The sequence below is a fragment of the Miniopterus natalensis genome, chromosome 4 (genome assembly GCF_054644295.1).
Source record: "Miniopterus natalensis isolate mMinNat1 chromosome 4, mMinNat1.hap1, whole genome shotgun sequence".
NCBI lineage: Eukaryota > Metazoa > Chordata > Mammalia > Chiroptera > Miniopteridae > Miniopterus > Miniopterus natalensis.
This window is the reverse complement of record NC_142084.1, coordinates 7,691,929-7,703,473: the sequence shown is the minus strand read 5'-3', so window position 1 is coordinate 7,703,473 and position 11,545 is coordinate 7,691,929. Positions and strand designations below refer to the sequence as shown.

At 46.6% G+C, this 11,545-nt stretch overlaps 3 non-coding genes across 3 annotated transcripts; 2 read left to right on the top strand and 1 right to left on the bottom strand.

Moving 5' to 3' along the window:
- The first annotated feature begins 1,789 nt into the window (after positions 1–1,789).
- TRNAA-UGC (transfer RNA alanine (anticodon UGC)) lies at positions 1,790–1,861 on the top strand. Its single transcript has one exon. It is a non-coding gene; the product is annotated as a tRNA-Ala (tRNA).
- A 572-nt stretch (positions 1,862–2,433) lies between these two features.
- TRNAK-CUU (transfer RNA lysine (anticodon CUU)) lies at positions 2,434–2,506 on the top strand. The gene has a single exon. It is a non-coding gene; the product is annotated as a tRNA-Lys (tRNA).
- A 6,878-nt stretch (positions 2,507–9,384) lies between these two features.
- Positions 9,385–9,457, bottom strand: TRNAV-AAC (transfer RNA valine (anticodon AAC)). Its single transcript has one exon. It is a non-coding gene; the product is annotated as a tRNA-Val (tRNA).
- Positions 9,458–11,545: the final 2,088 nt, after the last annotated feature.

The following is an 11,545-nucleotide window of genomic DNA, read 5'->3' as shown; positions in this document are numbered from 1 at the left end:
AATAATTTTTCCCAAGTTACTCGGTGTTATCTTCCCGCTCCCGCCCTTATCTCCACAGCCCCCCTCCAGAGCTGCTAGTATTCTTTGCTTCCATCCCCTCTCATGCCCTCCGGAGACCACTGGGGTCAAGCTTTCGCCCTCACCCTCCTCAGAAGTCCCTCTTAAAATCACCAGTGGCCTTGGAGATCCTAACCCAAAGGCGAAGACCCCTCCTTAGGCCTCGCACCTGGTGCTCCCTCCTTCCCGACACCCTTTCTCAGCGCCTTCCAGGCATTCCCCCCAGCTCCAGGGCCTGTTCCCTTCAGCCCTTTTCCCTGTCCCGGCTGTCCTTGGCCCTCTGTACGGAATCCCTTGTGACCTCTTACACTTTATGGGCCTGGGTGACCCTCTCCCTGATGACACCACAGTGCACAAACCCAGCCCAGGGCCCCGAGGATGCCCGGCTTCCCCGTCCAGCTCCAGCGTAGCATCTCCACCTGCGTGTTCTCAGGGCGTCCCACACTCACCGCGTCCGCAACTGTACTTCTGATCCGCCCCACCACGTGCTTCTCACACAGCGTTCCCCACCCCACCCCATCTAACTCCATCCCTCCAGGTGCTCAGGACAAAACCAGGGTGTCCTCTGTGACTCCAAGAGGAAAAAACTGCGCACACCTCAACCCAGTCCTCTGCAGTCCGCAGTCTCTCACTCCCTCCGCTGCATAGTCTCCAACGAGCAACAGCCTCTCACCCTCCGTCCCACTCCGCTGGCCTTTCCTCACCCGTGGGAACAATCCTGTTAGAATGTCATGTTTAAGCCAAACATGGCCCTCCTCTTGCGAACCCTCCAGTGGCTCCCACCTTTCCGAGTGAAAGCCACAGTCTTTACCATTGTCTAAGAGCCCTACCCCATTCTTCCCCCACCCCTGGCCCCGGGCCTCCCCTCTACTCTCATCTCAGGGCTCTCTCCTATCGACTCCCCTCCTGCCACACGCACCTTCTTTCTGTCCCTGCAACCTGTCAGGAGGACCCTACCTCAGGGCCTTTGAACGGGCTGTTCCCCTTCCTCGGGCCTCTCTTCTCCCAGATGCGCGCTTGGCTCGCTTCCCACCTCCTTCAAGGCTTGTTTCCAATGTGACCTTTCTCTGGGAAGCCTGTCTACAGTCACACGGTAGCACTTTCTCCCGCGCAACGCTGGCTCGGTTTCCCATCTAGCGCTTTACTTCCCCGGGAATGCGAGCTGTTGGAGGGCATGGACTACGTGAGTTCTGTTCACCCGTTTTCTAGAGCAGTTCTTGGTGCCTAGGAGGCGCTCTGTAAACTTTTCTTGGGTTGAATTAATTTGGACGCGGTTCAAAGTTCAGATGCACAGAGCGGTTTATAGTGAAAAGTCTGCCTATCGCCTAAACCCCAGTCCCTTCCGCATCCCAAGCAATTCTGAATTCTTTTATACAAATGTTATATTTACTACACTCCTCCCTCTTTTTGTTTTATAAACGCAGCATCCTGCACACAGTCTTCTTTTCTTTTTCAGCTCACGGTCCATTTGGGACATCGCGTCAGATGATCCCCCCTTCTTTTTACACCGCTGCCTCCAGGTGTTTATCCCGGCCCTGCCCTCCCCGGGGCGCCCTTCGACCGAGGCGTGCGCCCCTGTGGTCTTAGTAGAGAACCCTGGAGACCCTCGGGACGCTGCCCGCTCTTGTTCTGCGGCTTCTGGGTTGTCGCGCTCGGGACAGGCTGTCAGGCCACACGTACCCCCGCGCGAAGACACTGCTTAAGGAAGCATAGGGAACCACTCTGCCGAGCGGGGGATGTAGCTCAGCGGTAGAGCGCATGCTTTGCATGTATGAGGCCCCGGGTTCGATCCCCGGCATCTCCAGCGCGGGTTTGCGCTCCTTTTTCCTGGCCTCCCAAGTTCTGACACGCACCATATTTCCACAGCCGCTTTTTGTTTTGTTTTTTCAATTTATTTATTGAGGTGACACTGGTTAATAAAATTATATAGGTTTCGGGTGTACAATTCTGTAATACACACCTGTCTAGTCTATGGTGGGTGCGCCAGCCCCGGAGCGTGGCCTGTTGCCCGCGCTGGAGGAGCCTGCTGCGGCCCTCACCCACTCCACCCCGTGACTCTGCCTTTTAACTCCAGGTTAGAAAACCCCAGGCGATCGCGCCAGTGGCATCGGGGTGCGCACGTCTTCCCTTCGAGCCGGGAGCTTCCGGGGATGGAAAGGGCTAGGTCGCTGGCCAAGAACTGCAAGCAGAAAACGGGCGGAAAGAGGAGGGACGGTCAGGCACGACCCTGGGAGTCTGAGCTTCCGAGCTGCACTGAGCCTTCTAACGGCCGGATCAGACTCCGACTGAGCCCAGCCGCACGCCTCCAGCGACGGGCCCGATCCCGCCGTGAAGTAATCATTGTTGGTAGAATATGTGGGGCCCAACCACAGCCGCGCCCGGCTAGCTCAGTCGGTAGAGCATGAGACTCTTAATCTCAGGGTCGTGGGTTCGAGCCCCACGTTGGGCGGAATGGCAACTTTTGGTTTTAAAGCTTCAAGTCACTGAATTGCCTGACATCTCTGAAAAGCAAAGAAATTCTGCAGTGAAAATTTACTGTGTGCAATGTTTGGTTGGGCTTTTTGTGGCTATACTCTTGTTCATTTTTTAATCGAGCCTGTGTACGTAAACAGACTCAGTTTTAAAAAATGGAGTAAAATATGCATGACAAAATTTACCATTTTAACCATTTTTAAGTGTACAGTTCCGAAGCTTCAAACAAAATTCACATTGTTGTGTAACCATCACCACAATCCATGCCCAGAACTCTTAAATCTTTCCCAACTGAAACTCCGGACCCAGTAAACAATTACTTCCTCCTGTCCCTTCCCCCAGGCCCTGGTATTCTCTTTTGTTTCTATGAATTTGACTACTCTGGGTATCTCATATAAGACAAATTATACAATATTTGTCCATTTGTGACTGACTTATTGCACTTAGCATAATGTCTTCAAGGTTTATTCAAGTTGTATCATATGTCAAAATTTCATTTCTTTTAAGGCTGAATAATAAGCCATCGTACGTATATAATACATTTTGTTTATCCACTCATCTATCAATAAACACTTGGGTTCCTTCTACCTTTTGGCTATTGTGATTAATGCTATCAACTTGGGTGTACAAATACCCATTCAAGTTTCTACTTTCTCTTATTTTGGGTATATACTAGAAGTGGAATTGCTGATCATTTTATTTGTGTTTAATTTTTTAAATAATCTGCATACCATTTCCCACGGAGGCTGCACCCCCCCCAAAAAAAGTTTTTAAAACATCTTTTGAGTAGGTAATGCATTAATACTGTTCAAAAATTGAGCTATCTAAAAGAACTTCTCAGACAAGGAAAAGCTAAAGGAGTTCATCACCACCAAACCAGCACTACAGGAAATGTTGAAAGGTCTTCTTTAACAAGAAGCTAATGAGCAAAAGAATCTGATGAACTAAATAGATCCAGAGACATTGAAGCATGTTAACAGCCGATCATATTTCAGAGGGAAGAGGGAAGGGGGTGGAGGGTGGGAAGAGATTAACCAAAGAAGTTATATGTATATATGCATAATCCATGGACACAGACAATGACTGGGTGAAGGCCTGGGGATGGGGTGGGAGCCAGGTAGAGGGGGTTATTTGGCGGGGAAAAATGGGACACCTGCAATACTTTCAACAATAAAGATAAATTAAAAAAAAAAAAATTGAGCGATCTAGAAATATATTCAGTGAAAAGTGCCTAACTTTTACCTTCTCTCCCTAGGTAATAATCTATGTACATATTCTTACAGTTTTTGATGAATAGATTTTTTATTTCCCTTTCTTTTACACAAAAATATAATTACAGCTCTGTCATATTTTGAAGACCTTTCTATCTCAAGACATATAAAATGTTCTCAATCTCTTTTTGCAGTCTCATACTATTCTGCTGTAGATGAATCACAGTTTATTTAACACATCACCTACTGATGGACATTTATATTGTTTCCAATCTCCTGCTATTACAATTAATGCTGCAGTTAGTAAGCATGTAACATTGTCATTTTTACTTTTGTACTCATATCTGCAGAACAAATTCCCAGAAGTGAGATTACTGGGTCAAGGTATATATGCTATTGTAATTTATAGAAGCAGGCAAGTCAGCCGGTTGTGGATCCTACCTGCTGATATTTCCTCCCACCAGCCATGAATGAGATTGCCTATTTCTCCACTGCTATGGTAGCAATGAGCTGCTTCAGCAAAAAATCTAAACATCTGACTGCCTCCTCCCCCACACCCTTAAAATTGCCAGGGCTCCTCACTGCCTATCCTACTAACACCCATTGCAGGCCCTACAGGGCACTGCCTGGCAGCAAAAAGAGCTCTCCTTTTGCCGCTTACAGGAGCATACTCAGACAAAAGATTCTGAAGATCACAGTGTCACTCTCGTTTATGGTTCGTAATCTAATTCTATAGGACAATATTATTTTTTTCTCTTCTCAGGCCTAGTTCTTTAAAGGTCATCCTGTTTTCTTCTCTTGCAAAGCCACAACCTCATTGGAAAGGACTACTCAGTTATTTCTTACTCTGCAAATTTTCTCCCTTGGACAGGAAGAATCCAACCAGATATAATAAATTAAGTTTATATGATTTTTTACTTGGTTGGTGTTATGTGAGGCATATATAAATTATTAGATCATGCATGTAGTTTGTGAAGAGGTCATACAATAATGATAATATATAATTTATATGTAAATTATTAACCAACCACCCACTTGAATATTTTCATTTAGAAGCCTCATTTTAAACAGAAAATCATCTCCAAATTTAATATATTCATGCCTATTTTCTAATAAGTTGAAAAATACGCCAGTATCAGCTCTTTCTTAAGAGTTGGTTTCCCTTTACTAGACTTCACCAGTCATCTCCCAGGATCTGTGAAGCATCAGGAGAGATGGCCCAACCCACGTCAAATGTTCACCCCACTATTTCACTGCCATTTATATCACGTCACATGGGTTTAAGGGTGCAAGCCTCCCAGATAAAAGACAGGTCTCAGTCACATGCTGGTGTCCTGGGGAGTGTGAATTTGGGGTAAGGAGGAAGACAAAATGTCAACCAGAGCAACCTAATTCTGGAGGACTGCCTGCTATAGGAATAGTGGCCAAAAAGATGACCCAAAATGACCTGCTCCTCCATTCTGGCTTAAAATAACTGGATATTTTGGGAAAGCCTCTCTGTTGTCATTTGAGATGTTTAGTGTCTAAGGGCAAGGGGGAAAGAATGCACACTTGTTTGTGATTAATATTCAATGCAGTACAGTTGTAAATGTTAAAGCCTAGTTATTCTTAAGGTTGTAATCAATTTACAAATATGATTGTTTTTCTTATAAACTAGCAAATTTTCAAAGAACCCTTTCATTAAATAAGGTGTCATCCTGAACATCTAAGACTTTGGTGATATTCTCCTAGACATTTCAAACAACAGTTACAGATTTATCTATCTGAGCCCTCAGTTAGTGGGAGGAGAGGGGGGCATTGGTTAGGGGGCACAGCTGGAATGCAGAGCTGGCATCTGAACCTGGATCACTGCCTCAGACTCCCTCCTTTAACCACCAGCCCACAGCATCTAGAAAACCCAGGTGTACTACTTATTTGCAATCTTCTGAATGAACCTACCTGCTCATTCATCTGCTCTTAAAAACTCCACATTGAGGCTCTACTGTATTCCTCATTGGTCTGGGAGTCCTTTAAGACTGTATATCCAGTGTCCACTCATTTTTCAATCCACTTGCAAAGAAAAACAGCAAATGGTGGAGATGGAGTCATCAGGATGAAGAGCCAAGGAGGTATAACTGTGGCTCCTTACTGTCCAAGCCCCTGGTCTTTCTTCTGTCCCTGAACCCACCAAACTCCCTCCTACTCTAGGCCTCTCCCCTAATATCTTTGGAAGACTGGCTCTTTATCTTCCTGAGTCAGCTCATTGTCACCTCATCTGATGCATCTTTCCTGGACCATCTCTCTAATGTCTGCTCACCTGCCACTTTATCAGATAATTATCTTTCATTTTCTCACAGACCTTATAACTCTCTGAGGTTATTTCTTTATCTGTTTACTTGTTATTTTAATTGCCTATCAGAAGGTAAACAGGAGTGTAGGGACCAGGCCTGTTTCTTACTGCAATGTAATGAATAAATAGATGAAGTTTCCTTTTAATAGTGGCACACCATAGGTTTGTTTCAAGTGCCTAGTCCATAGCATGGCCCACTTCATGGGATCTGTAGCTATTAATATAATTTCCTAAACTTTGAAGGTCTACAGAGTACCTGAACTACCAGAGGGAAGGGGAGATGGTCAGAAGAGTGACTATAAAAGGACCATCTGCGGAATCTGAAAGCTAAAGAAGAGTGAGGGGGTGGGAAGCTGTGGAGGTAGAGGTAAAACAGGAATGGTGGGAAAGAAAAAATTGTTGAAGCTGGATTATGGGTACTTGGGATTTCACAATACCATTCTCTCTACTTTAAATTTCCTAATAAAAAAGCTTAAAAATAAAACAAAAAGTAATACAATTACTTCTTAATGGGAGGTTAAAAATTTAGGTAGAAAATTTTGTAGAGTAATGATGTCGTGGAGTAATGTTTATTTAAAAAAACAAACAAACAGTACAGTTCTAGCAAAGCTACAATTAAATAGAACCCTCGGTGTGAACTCACATCCTTTAAACTGTTTCCCTCGAGTAACAGAAATGGGGAGCCAGGGACCTCTGGCCCTGTGTTCTGCCCTGGCACCCAGGTTTGGCTCTTTTCTTTGACTCTTCATTGACAAAAATTTGAGCTCCCTGAACATACCCCTGCATCCTAGGGCAGGAGAAATTATAGTTAGACCTGGAACGTGATCGCTACCAGGAAACAAGGATGCTTTCGGACTGTCTGGGCAATGCTGAAAGGACAAGGGGCCGGTGGAAAGGGGCTTCCACTGGCAAGCAGCTACGGTTTCAGCCTCAAAAAGAGAGTACTAGTGCTGTCGAAATAAGATTAGCATAGCCTTCAAAGCCACAATTACAAGTTAGCGTTAAGTGAAACCCAAAGGAAACATGATTCACACAAGCTTTTTGCCCAGCTCAGCCCAGCCCAGCCCAGCCCAGCCAGTGCTGTGAGGTTAATTGCGTTGTTTTGGATTTGTTTACTGTCTCCAGAGAAAGATGATGAGAACTCACATTAGCTGAGGCACAGAGCAAAGTCCACCTGGAGTAGAGTGACAGGCCTGAGTGGGTTCTGGTCTCCCAGAGTCCCCTGGCCACCAAAGAGGTCAGCTTGGAGCGAGGGAGGTCAGGAGATACTCTGGCAGTCCAAAGCCTAGGGTGGGGTCTGCACTGAATCATCTCAAACCAGTCAGTAAAATATGAGGTGGAAAAAGAAATTGGGTCAGCAGGGGAACTTGGAGATTTCTTCCAAGTGGGGCTCAGAATTCTCCACCCCTCACTCCTCTCACTCTCTAAGTTCCATGGCTGGGCCGTGGCCCGCCTCCTTGGGTGAGTACATCTATACATTCTGAGAAGGCATACAAATAAGTGGGAAAGAGCAATGATAAAGAAATGGGCACAATATTGGTTGTTGTGTGCAAGTTGTTTGAATCGGTAACCAAAAAATAAAAAGGACTTTCAAAGTGAGAGGCAAGAAACATTTATTTGAGATCAATAAGAATGGCTATTTGTGAGCACTGAGTCAGGCAAAAGCCCAAATAATGTTTGGATTAGGAGACAAAGGCAATGGGTATTTATGAGAAAGAGAAGGGGAACAATTACATTAATAGAAGGAAGGCATTTCTATTGGTGCAGGTAACATAACACAGCCATGTTCACTGTAAACAATGTTTTCAATTTTCCGTCTGGCAGTCATGAGTCCTGTAGTTATAATAGTTGCTTTCTTGTTACCTTTGCTAACAGTTCTTTTACAAGGCACAAGGTTGCTCAGGCCCGTCCACAAGTTATTCTGCCCCGTTTTAACATTCTGAAGGGTCCAGCTATAGGACTGCAGGGCAGCTCCTCTGGCATAGCAGCTCCGGCTGCATTTTAAAGTTGTTCCCTTTCTTTCATTGTTAGCAGAATGCAGGCGGCCTCACAAGCCTTGCCATCCCTGGGCTGTGCTTTGAATCATGCATGCTCTGTCTGCATTTAAGGCGGATAAAACGTTAAAGAGAATTTTATTTACCACTTTGATGTTTTATTTATTTGACTTCCAAGTTTGGCAGCACAGCAGGGAAATTAGGTGCTTGTCACACTTGTAAGTGCGCCCCATCCTGCGTGCAAGAGCGTGCACCCCATTTTGCAGGCGCGCTCAGGCTGCGTCGGAGGGGCCCGCAAGGGGTGCCCGCACTGACGTCTCTCCCGCAGGGAGCTCTGGACCGGGGGCCCCGCCGCTGGGCTGCTGCTCTGAGGGTCCCGCTGCCTTTTCCCCTTGACCTGCGGGTCCTGCTCCCCGACACACCTGCGGGGGTCCCACAGTCCCAAGGCCAGAGCCGGGCAAGTGAGGATCGGTGAAGGGAGGGGCGGACCCGGAGACCTCTGGAAGGAGACTGAGGGTCCCTCTGACGGCTTGACACGCAGTCGAGGACACCCGGGACGGTGGGGGGCGTCGGGGTACAGGCCACGTGGGTCTGCGGGGTAGAGACGCGGGAGCCGGAGTGGAGGCGCCAGTGCAGGGGCACAGGCTGCCCCACTGAGGACCGGCGGCGAGGCGGGGGGGCTCGGAGGGAAGCCATTCCCAGTAGAAATACCTAGACTCGCTCACGGTGGCGTCTGTCGCGTGGAGGACGTCGCGATGGCCGAGGTCCCCCCAGCCCCCCAGTCCCAGGAACCAGCTGCTTTCCGCGCTGGGGCGCGTCTGCGCCTGGGCGGCCTCACCGGCTGCTCCGAGGGCCACGCCTCCCGCAGGCGCAGGTACACCGCCCAAGGTGTCGCCGGTGCGGACATTGCGACAGCTCCTCTCGTCCTGTAAAAACCTGTTCCCCTGACTCACTCCCACCATACATTGCCGACTCGTTCCTCCTTGCCCTCTGTAATGTTGCATTTGCCATGTTTCGTCTGTCGTCGTGTGGCATTCCGGCCTTTGCTGCCTTTTTATCGGCCAGGGTTGTAAGCCCTTTGGAGACAGCTCCTAACGACATAGGCCACCTTCTTTGCACCATAAACCTAGGGACCTGGGTATCTTGATTGCAGTGAGCTGGTGAAGGATTGGAAAACGCGGGAGAGCGGATAACGCTGTAAGTATGCACGGGTGAACACGCACCCCCACGGCAAATGACGTAAATAGGCAAATTCACTAATTAGAAGAAATTCACTAATTAGAAGAGACTTCGGGAAAGAAAAAGGACTAACCGACACAGTTGTTTCCGCCCGGTTTCGAACCGGGGACCTTTCGCGTGTTAGGCGAACGTGATAACCACTACACTACGGAAACGGGCGGTGGGAGTGTCTTTCTCTTGGTCCTATAACACTTACACCCTGGTCACCACTCGCGCCTGCGACTCCCACCTGCCGGGTCAGAGCCTTCGGGATGGTTCAGCCCCGGAAAACACATACTAGGGTGTCCCTGGGTAATAATTTTTGTCAAACTGCAGAGCGACCAGTTAGTGGGTCGTGAAATTAGTCCCGTCCAGTAATTAAAAAAAAAAGTTGTAAACAAGAACAGCGGGCCTCGCAGGAGGGAAGGTAAAAATCGAAGGCTTGAGACTGGTTAACTCTGTCCATTACTGTATTTATATTTCTTCTAGGGAGACAGTTGCAGGGTTTAAATTTTCACATAATTTGTGACCTATTGACAGTTACCATCTAAAAAATTAAAAAACACAAAATGCATTCAAAGTATGTGAGATTTGAATACATTTTCGTCAAAATTAAATTAAAATATAGACAAAATAAAATTAATTTTACAGTGCTTTCAAAATAACTATATTTCTTTTAAATTATGTAAAATTATATATTTTAAAAGGGGAGATTGAAATTAATAAATATCAAATTTTAAGTCAGTGATATTTAAGTAAAGCTAAAATTATGTTAAATTTTAAAAACGTCATGAAATCTTTTAAGTATTTTATAAAAATAAAACTCATCAATCCTAGCATTTAGGGTACAGAATTGGGATAAGTTTTAATGCATGCTATATGTAGATTTACATAAAACAAATTTAAAAGTAGTAACGATGGCTTAGTATTGCAAAACATTTTCCCATCTATTACACTTATTTCTTTAGACCTGTGGAATCAGGAATAGAAGCAGAGGCTGAGTCCTACCCAGTAAGAATCCTTGATGTGTCTGTGACCCCCAAGCCCCTCTCCACCAGCACACAGGCGGGAGGACCTCTGGCACAGCCTGGTTCAAGTCATCAGGACCCTGCAGGTGGCCCAACCCATGGATGTTTTACCGCTTTACCTTATTAGATCATAATTTGATTCTGCCAATCTGCCCCCCACCCCTCTTTGCACATTTCAACTCCCTTGTCCTTGGTGGGAACTTCCCTGCTGGCTTCCCTCCTCTTCCAACTTCTCCACCATGTACTCGAGGCCATCTCCCTGGAGAGTCAGGTTTCCCCTCACAGCTTGACCCAGCCTCTGTGCCCACATCTGTGGCTCCAGCGATGACTGCTCTCCCCAAGCTTCAGATCCACGCATCTTGGACATGTCCTGTTAGACTGCCCCCTACCTGTTCAAGGCTGAACTCGTTAGAGTATAGTACCCCGTTGTTTGCAGGGGATATATTCCAAGACCCTCAGTGGATGCCTAAAACCAGAACTATTTTTTTTCCTATATGTACATAGGAATGTACAGGAAATACATGTGGCATATCTGAATTGCCAGCACTAGTACTCTTGCACTTTAGGGCCATTATTAAGTAAAATAAGGGTTACTTGAACGCAAGCACTGCGATACCCTGACATGTGATCCGTTAACAGAGATGGCTACTAACTGACTAACCAGGTGTAACATACAGCAAAGGGCTGATTCAAGTCCTGGGCGGGAGGGGTTGACATGGCAGGAGGTTTTGTCTTGCTAATCAGAATGGCGAGCGATTTAAAACTTACGAATTGTTTATTTCTGGAATTTCCAATTTAATATTTTGGGATCACAGTTGACCCTGAGTAACTGAAACCAGGGAAAGTGAAACTGCTGATAAGGGGATTACTGTACTTCTCTCTCCTCTGTCACTTCCCACGCCCAATATTCAGTGTCTGATCTCTGTTATTAAACCATCTAAAGCAGAAACCTGGGAGCCCCGCTCCTGCCGGGCATCAAACCGTGCATCCAGCTCCTTCACCTGCTGCCTTTTATCTGGACTGCAGCTGTCCATCTGGCCCCTGTCCCAGATGCAGCAACGCTCCCCTCACACCTCTTGTTCATCACTTCTGAAGGATCACTCTAAAATGTAAATCAGAGTGAGTCCTCCTGCCTCATCGGCCTATCATCACCACTCAGGAAAAAGACCAAATATCCTTCCATGCTTTTGCTGAGGTCTGAACTGATGAACTTGACTCCTTTGTGGCAAGAGTAGT